Source organism: Sardina pilchardus, chromosome 18, assembly GCF_963854185.1.
Source record: "Sardina pilchardus chromosome 18, fSarPil1.1, whole genome shotgun sequence".
Classification (NCBI taxonomy): Eukaryota; Metazoa; Chordata; class Actinopteri; order Clupeiformes; family Clupeidae; genus Sardina; species Sardina pilchardus.
The window spans coordinates 132,501-141,704 of NC_085011.1; the positions used below are offsets into that span (position 1 = coordinate 132,501).

The 9,204-nt window shown below is 41.8% G+C and overlaps 1 protein-coding gene across 5 annotated transcripts in view; it reads right to left on the reverse strand.

Annotated features, from left to right (window-relative positions):
- LOC134064201 (histone acetyltransferase KAT6B-like) overlaps positions 1 to 8,948 on the reverse strand; it is a 72,523-nt gene extending 63,575 nt beyond the window's left edge. For 2 of the 5 annotated variants that reach the window (XM_062520031.1, XM_062520027.1), the window contains exon 1: positions 8,767 to 8,948. The gene's annotated coding sequence lies outside the window, so the exon portion shown is untranslated. Of the gene's footprint in view, positions 1 to 1,053; positions 1,173 to 8,766 lie in introns of those variants that run through there. The other 3 variants (XM_062520028.1, XM_062520030.1, XM_062520032.1) reach the window with 3 other exon arrangements.
- Positions 8,949 to 9,204: the final 256 nt, after the last annotated feature.

Sequence of the window (9,204 nt, forward strand, 5' to 3'; positions counted from 1 at the left end):
GAAAAGCGCTGGATCACCAGACTTGTCCACACGCATACGAGTCTAAACAACAAATCACCGACTAAGCATCACAAATGACTTAATGGCCGGTGGTGAATAAAATTACACGGCTAATTGGCAGATGAGTTTTGCAACTGACCTGCGCAAGATTGCTCTTCTGCCAGTTAGCCAACTTCGGCTACAGTGGACCTACCGACGATCATGAATAAATAAACATTGCAACTTGGCCCTGGCTTTCCGCGACTTAAGCTTGCTGGGAAATCTAACTGGGATATCGTGTCGAACGGAAAGCGCACACCACACTCCAGTAACGTTAGCTAGCTGGGAAGAAGGCTTCACACCAGACTGCTAAAATAGCTGTCCATTTTACTAAACGTAACTGTTAAGGTTTGGCTACTGCTGAACACGATGTTGCCGTTTTTCCAACCTGGATACAACTAAGGACAGCTGCTATTCACATAACAGCGACCCTGTCAATAGATGCAGAGCTCAATGAAAAGAAAATAATGTTCAAAATGTGACCTTAATTGTGCACCAACACACTTAAACATTAATTGTAGCGTTGGGATAATGTTAATTTAACGTCATCAACACTGACTCCTAAACTAAAGGTGTAAATAAAGTCTCCAGTGACTTCGTCCAATCTAATTTTCATTCCAAATTGTTAACGTTTATTAACAATTCAAGTATGTCGACAAATCCGTTAAGACTAAAGCTAAATTAGCATAACGTTAGCCATCCGTGTGTACAGCATCTTGAGGCATGCTAGAAGGCTAACCCGTTAGCTATCAAGCTCAGAAACCTGCCAACCATGCTGGTTAGCGGATCGCAAAGCCCACGTCCACCAGCTCGGTTAGAGCACCCTGGCAGACGCTCAACAGAGCCTCCAGCGACGCTATCAAGCCACCAGGCTGTGTGCTATGGTTTATGACTACTTCCGACAAGATGACTACCGAAAATTTATGACGACAAGTAAACATGGCAATTAACCTACGACCACAATAAATGAGACACAAATCACAAACATATATCTCTGGTAGCAAAATAACTCACCTCTACTACTGGGCTGCTGCTTGATCGTGTTACCTAAACAGACGCCATTTTGTTACAATGTTGTAGTTTACATGAATCCGACATGACACTGATTATAACCCAATGGAGTCTCATTAAACGTTACCTTCGCACCCCTTCTCCCTCCCTAGAAACTTTAATATTGGTTAAAAAGGGCGACCTCAGATCTCTGGTTTGATAAACTCAGCGTCAATCACAGGAGGCAAGTTCAACACCCCCAGGAGTCTGTTGGTTCCTTAATCTGCCAATAATCACTTGACCCGCCTTTTAAAGCGCCGACAACTCCCTATCAATGTTGAAGAGACCGAGGGCTGTTGTCTCTCTGTATGTGCGTGCGAGGTATCCTACATCGTTGCCGTAAACAACTAGCTTCCTTAGCAATGACTATGACTCGGTCTACTGAACATTGTAAATGCATTTAATAGTGCAATAAAAACAAATTAGTGATTGTTTAGTGAGTATTTACTGTCTACCCAGATAGATAGGGGCAACTTTAATTGCAGTCAACTGACCAATCATTTGTAGATAGCTTTATAACATCTTTAAATATTTAAATAGCGGTTATTGGTTGAACCTGCCAATATTGTGGAAGCTGACATAGGGGGGTAATTAATAGTCTATGGAAATATGTGACCATTAGCCTTTTGTTGGAGATGTTGGGTTACCTCTTGAACAGCTAGGGCTAAAGCAGTGCACATTCAAAAAGCTTCCAATCAATCTTACATCAGCAGAAATTAATAGCCTACACATCATAACACCCGCTATAATTCTTTCAATTTGTCATAAGCTATTAGCCTACTAGTTATTAACAGTTAAGAGATCAAGTGGGCTTTCATGAACACAGCGCCGACAGCTATCGGGAAATTTCCATAGACTGCTGCTGAAGCATACATTAACATCAACAATCCGTTATAGTCCATGGGCCAAAGACCCAAAATATAGCATACCGGTACCATCTGGGTGGGCAAATTCTAGTTGTGATTTTTTTATACCTACACATCCCTAGTTTATGTTTTGATGTGATAGACCTCTGAGATTGGTAGCTTTTTAGTGGTTATCACCTAATGAAGTACACCACCCTCTACAATAAATCGCATTTTAGACACCTGGTGCATATCCTGGTTGAACCCATGGTTAAGATACTTATCAGTGTTGTATAATATTGAGTGTGGTATCGTTTTAAAGAGTACATCCTAAGCTTTCATTCAAGCACATTGGTGGAGCCCTCTGATGAACACAGAGATCACTGGAGCTCTTTGAGCCATCAAAAACACAACATTTTCAACCATTTCCGCCTAAACTTTCCACCTTCTTTATGCCCTGTGGCATCAGAGAATATTACAGACACAAAAGACAGAAACTAAAGTACTCTCAGGACTCCAAGGATTCAAAAAATCTATGATTTACCCATACTACTCCATTAAGGGATGTAATTTCAGGGCCAAACTAAAAAGGATGACCAAAATAAGAAGCAGGGCCAAAATTCCGCAAATGGAACGCCTCGGCCCCCTTCTGTTTCCTCCCCATATGTATCAATTTTGTATTTTGTATCATATAATATCACTTATGTCAACTGTCATATATTGTTGTGACCTCCACATCATCCCTGTTTCAGGTACGTATCTGTCTATGTCTTATTTTGTAATCTTATATTCCAACACCACCCCAAGGACTTATATGTGTTTACACACTGTGGAAACGTTTGTTGTAATATTATTATGAGTAGAAGAGGCCAATGAGTTGAAAAGAGCAAAATACACTGAAATAGCAGAGGAGGCAGCCCAGCAAGGTTGGAGTGCATGACTAAGGCCTATTGAAATCGGCGCACATGGGTTTGTGGCCAGATCTGCTATTGGCTTTCTTTCTGAATTGGGCATTTGTGGTCGAAGTCTAAGGCAGGTGGTAACCATGTCCCTGGCAGCAGAACAAGCAAGTGAATGGTTGTGGGTTAGGAGGAGTTAGACTTCCTGGGGTGCAAGCTAAGGTAGCTAACTGTCTTATTTGTTTTGTGTTTGTGACGGACTGTTAGGGTTAGGGTTTTCTAGGGCTATGGTTCAGTACGCGGGACGGACCAACCTAACCAGCCTAGACCATGCCTAGGTTGGTTAAAAGTATTTGGATATTGGATATTGCAATGTGTTATTATGGTGGCAGCATGGAGGGGAGTGTCTCCAGGACGCTGGTTTCACTGTTAAGCCTTCATGAGGTGTCGTGGGCCTAACTTAATGAAACATCGGTGAATGAGGGTGCCCACTTGATAAACCCAATGACATGCTGCATACTGTATACTGCTGTTCGATTGGCCATTTGTCAGCAGTATACTGGTGTGTTTGTGACCATTAGTTGGCAGATTGTTGGTTAGCTTACTCCTTTAAGTTCATTTGGGCAGAGGCTTCTTAATATATTTTTACCTTGGATTTTGGCACAAGGGATTAAAACAAGTATTAATGTAATTATGGTGTGTCATGAGACTGTGACCAACTAACATGTTTTTTAATATTTCATGATTTGATGTGAAACTGCTATTGAGCTAACTAGCCTGCTTAGAAAAGTGAGAAAAAACATGGGCCTATAGCCTACCTAACCTATTTCATAACATCTGAAAAAACACAAAGGCCTACCATAAAGTAATTGATATATTTCATGTTCCAATCAATGTAATATTGACCGTAAAGTGTTGTTTAGGAAAGGAAAATATGACATTTGTGTTCATGGCTCCGTCACAAAAAGATCATATTTGAATGAGCAATAATGGACAGATAGTTTGGCATCATCTATACATCACCAAGGGACAGAAGTTATCCTCTGATCTTCATATTTAGAGTTGCCCAAGGTTTTTGCAGAGCGCGCACCTGTTTGCTCTATGACTGATGGCAGTGCCCGAGATCAGATGACAATACTTGGATAGTGACAATTTGGATAATGTAGGCAGAAATATAAAGATAGATAGCCTAAAGGTAGGCCTATATCAAACTATAAAGGGCAATGTTTAGGGCACTGGAAAGGGCACTGGAAAACAAATGCAGAAGGACGTGCAGAAGGAATGAAGAATGACCGGCAAACTACTTCTATACTATACTTCACTTTAGCAAAAACATAGCCTAAACATAGCCTATCCCAAAAGAGACGTTAGGCCTACATGACATATCATGCTTATAATTTAGTACGCTTTAGGCTATGTCAGCAATTTATGACCCTGGGTCATATTGGAAACGTACTGTACCTTAACATAGGCCTAGAGGTCTTTCATAAGGTAGCCTACTATTTTCTATTAAGTAAATCTACCAAATGTATCACACATTGCATACCACATTACTGCAAGCAGAAGAAATGACAATGGACATGGATGCATAGAATCTCATTCCAGAATGCGCTGCTTGGAAAATCATAATTAGAAACTATTAGAAATGACAGTGCATAAATGTAAGCTAGTTGATATCAGATGGCATAGGCTAGGCCTACACATATTTTTTTGTGTGTACGTTTGTTTTTTTCTGAATCACACATACGATAATTCCAGAGATGATCTAAGATCAAATGAACTTCTACTTAACATTTTTATTAATGAGGCCCCTGGCGCAGAGGTCAGTTGCATCTGAGGGTTTAGCAGCATCAGGAGGGTGAAGAAGATGGTTGATGATGGAGAAGAGCAATTTGGGGTGGTTTTGATGGTTATTGATGAGTGTGGAGTAATATCTTGTTTTTGCCTGAGAGAGGGCTTCTTTGTAGTTTGTGACGTGTTCTTTAAATGTTTCACGATGGACAGTGAGGTTGGATCTTCTGTATCGTCTCTCGAGCCTACACCCTGTGGTCTTCATCCTGCGGTGCTCAAGGATGAACCAGGGGAAAGGACCAGAGAAAGACACTAACATGTGGTGAGAGGTGCTACAAAGTCCTGAGAGAGAGGGCATGGTTGTAGTGTTCAACTAAGGGTAAGGGTGGTGGGTGACGAGATGAGTCGCTATGGAGTCAGATAGCGTCGAAGTAGATTAGGGGCCGTGTGGACCCAGACAACGTGAAGTGAACACATTCAAAGGAGGTCATATTGACTTTGACCAGGATGTGAGCACGATGCATAACATTAAGCCCGCCACCATGGCCAAGGCTGTGAGGCTTCAGGATATAGCCATAACCTGGGGAGTGGCTTGGTTGAGAATTATGAACTCTGTGTGTTTCTCCTGTGAGAGTTAGAATTATGAATTAAGAGCTACTGTACAGTATATGTATTAGTTAGCAGGGAATGCTGATATGCTAAATTATTTAACACAGCATACGTGTTAAGTGCTGTCCAATCTTTAAGAATTACTTCATCTGATATTGATCATGCATATGGCAAAGGAAGACATGAGATTGTTGGTCTTTGTATGAAATTGTATGGAATTTTGAAATTGGAACCTGACGTGGAGATACTTTTCCATGTCAAAGATGGGGGTTTTTTTTATAGTAAATCTGAGCGTTGCCATGGATTTGAGCTTACGCACAGTCTAAGATCAAATCTGTGTGTAAGAACATTTTACAAATGAGGCCCCAGGTTCCTGGATTTCTTCCAGCAGAAAGTGGACACCATCCATGGGCAGCTCCAGTCTCCTGGGCTCTGCCCCACACTGCCCCAACAGGATTCTTACCACTCAGCTGCCGGCTCACCTCAGTGCTGCCTATCCGCCTTCTCTCCACTCGATGCCGACCGAGTAAAAAAAACTGGTCACCTCAGCCAAGACCTCAACTGCAGCCTTGACCTAATGTCCACCACCCTGATCAAGACCTGTCTTCCCATGCTCTGTCATCTAGTGGAAAACATCATAAATGCATCTCTGGTGTGGTACCATCCAGCTTCATCACCTTTCTGAGCTCATCGGCCTTAGTGGCACAGCACTGTCCTGGTTCCAGTCCTACTTCACAGACCAGAAACAATTTATCACTCTCAATGGCTCCAACTCTGATCTAGCACCCGCTACTCCTAGGTCATATTATCCGTAACCATGAACTCAGCTTCCACTGCTATACCGATGACACTTTATATCAGCACAAACTCCTTATGCCAGCTCCCACCCACAGAACTTGTAAACTGCCTGCAGGAACTCAAATCATGGATGACCACAAACTTACTCAAACTCAACAGTAATAGGACAGAGCTCATGGTGGCAGACCCTACACCACTGCTCAGGAAAGTTGGAGACCTGGCCCTGGTTGTGGAAGGCTGATCCATTTCCCCATCTCCTGAGGCGTCATCCTTCCAGTCCCACATCAACATCACCAAGTCCGCCTTCTACCACCTCAGAAACATCTCATAACTTTGGCCTTCACTCACACATTCAGTAACACCCATCCATGCCTTAATCACCTCCTGTCTGGACTACTGCAATGGTATTCTGACTGGACTGCCCACCAAGGCCCTTAGCAGACTCTGAGTATGTCCATAACTCAGTACTGTGTTTGGTTTTCGTCAAACATAGCGCCTGGAGTTCAGTGCAAAAAGTTAAATCTTAGTCTCATCTGCCATAAAGCCTTATCTACATGGTAGCAGAACATTCCAGTGTATATTGCACTAATCTCCAAGCGCTATGTTTGGCAAAAACCAAACGCAGTACACCGCCCCAAAACACACCATACCTACTGTGAAGCATGGTGGGGGCAACATTATGCTGTGGGGATGTTTCTCTTCAGCGGTTCTGGGCAATTGGTCAAGATAAAAGGGAAAATGGATGCTGTCAAGTACAACCAAATTCTTGAAGAAAACCTGTGTCCCTCTGCTAGACAACTGAAGATGGCCAGGTCATTCACCTTCCAACACAACAATGATCCTAAACATACTGCCAAAATAACAAAGCAGTGGCTTAAGGATGGGAAGTTGAATGTCCTTGATTGACCAAGTCAAAGCCCTGACTTAAATCCTGTAGAAAATCTGTGGATTGACTTGAAGACAGCAGTCCATCACCATTCCCCACAGAATTTGACTGAATTTGAGCAATTCTGCAAGGAAGTTTGGGCAAATATTCCCCAATCTAGGGGTGCAAAGCTAATAGAGACATATCTAAACAGATTGATGGCTGTAATCAAAGTAAAAGGAAGCTCTACAAAGTATTAAATCAGGGATATGCTGACTTTTCCAACCCTGTTACTCTAGTTTTTCATTTTTTTAAATAAATTTTCAGAACTGTTGCCTTTTTTAATTATTTTGATGTTTGATGCTAAATTTGTAAATAAAAATGGGCTTTGATTTCAGGCTGTAAGACAAATAAAGTAACTATTTCAAAGGGGTATGATGATTTTCTAAAGGCATTGTATGTACTGTAGCACCTACATGTATGTACACCGAACTTTCCAGTTATACACACATAGGCCTACAGCTATTACAGAGGAATTTGTTAGTTAATCATTCCTGGCCTGATTTATGGGACATTTTAATAATAAAAATAATAATATTTTTTACTATGGACAGTATATTTTGATTTCCTAGGTAATGAAAGCAGATATCCTGAAATCCCCCTGTAATTTTAATCTTGTTTGTAAACAAAATGATTGTGCGCCTGACTTTATCATATGTTCAAATCTATCTACTGGAAATATATGCAAATCATGCATATTTAATGAGACAACTCCTCATTTGCATAATTAAACATACACATTTTAAAAACTTGCAATACTTGTTTTTCATACTTGTGTAAGTAATCAACTGAGGAAGTTTCATGGTGATATCTATTATTTTAAAATTTTACCCTATTCACCTGTAGTGTCTCACTTTAAATCCCGAATATGGAGGAATGTGGTAAAAGAAAACTAGCAGACAGGTGGGGAAATGCACTGTATGTTGTCACAGAGAAGAATTGTGACATTCATGTGTACAAGATCCACAACTCTTCTACTGGCCATGAAAAGATTGTGAAGGAGAGGAAACAGAAGGGGGCCGAGGCGTTCCATTTGCGGAATTTTGGCCCTGCTTCTTATTTTGGTCATCCTTTTTAGTTTGGCCCTGAAATTACATCCCTTAATGGAGTAGTATGGGTAAAGCATACATTTTTTGAATCCTTGGAGTCCTGAGAGTACTTTAGTTTCTGTCTTTTGTGTCTGTAATATTCTCTGATGCCACAGGGCATAAAGAAAGTGTATAGTTTAGGCGGAAATGGTTGAAAATGTTGTGTTTTTGTTGCCTCAAAGAGCTCCAGTGACCTCTGTGTTAATCAGAGGGCTCCACCAATGTGCTTGAATGAAAGCTTAGGATGTATTCTTTAAAATGATACCACACTCAATATTATACAACACTGATAAGTATCTTAACCATGGGTTCAACCAGGATATGCACCAAGTGTCTAAAATGTGATTTAATGTAGAGGGTGGTGTACTTCATTAGGTGATAACCACTAAAAAGCTACCAATCTCAGAAGTCTATCACATCAAAACATAAACTAGGGATGTGTAGGTATTAAAAAATCACAACTAGAATTTGCCCACCCAGATGGTACCGGTAGCCGGTCTGGCCCATGGACTATTAGTCGTTATTCAGAGTAAAGCAAGATGAGCTAGCCTGTATTAACATGGACTAATCAATGCGTGGCTCCTGTTTCGACAACTTGTTAGACAGGAAAGGCTATTCCACACTCATGGGACGAATCGTCTCACTGCCGTGAGAAACGCAACAAGGTTATCAAAGGCAGATGCACGACAATGTTGGCAAGCGGTCATCGAGCTGGCTGTTACCTTCAAGTTTTCTCGATCTCTCTGACCCTCCCTGCACGAAGTAAAACGCGTTAATCGGTAGGTTCTCTGATGAAAAAATCTCAAGAAGGACGAGCGTAATCCACAATTCCCATTTGATGAAGTGCTGGAGTGCTTCCGACAGCTCGCAGGCTCGGCGCCTGAAGGGACGCGTTCGCTACTAATTGAAAGGTTACGGCAGCCCAAAGAGAACGCCGTGTGTGACGAAGTGGGCTACCCTCCCCTTCGCTCCACGGACAGGCCTTAGAGGACACCTCGCCGTGGTTGTGTGTGTCACCTCGTTTAGTTTACATCAACACACACACACACACACACACACACACACACACACACACACAGACACACAGACACACAGACACACACACACACACACACACACACACACACACAGACACACACACACACACACACACACACACA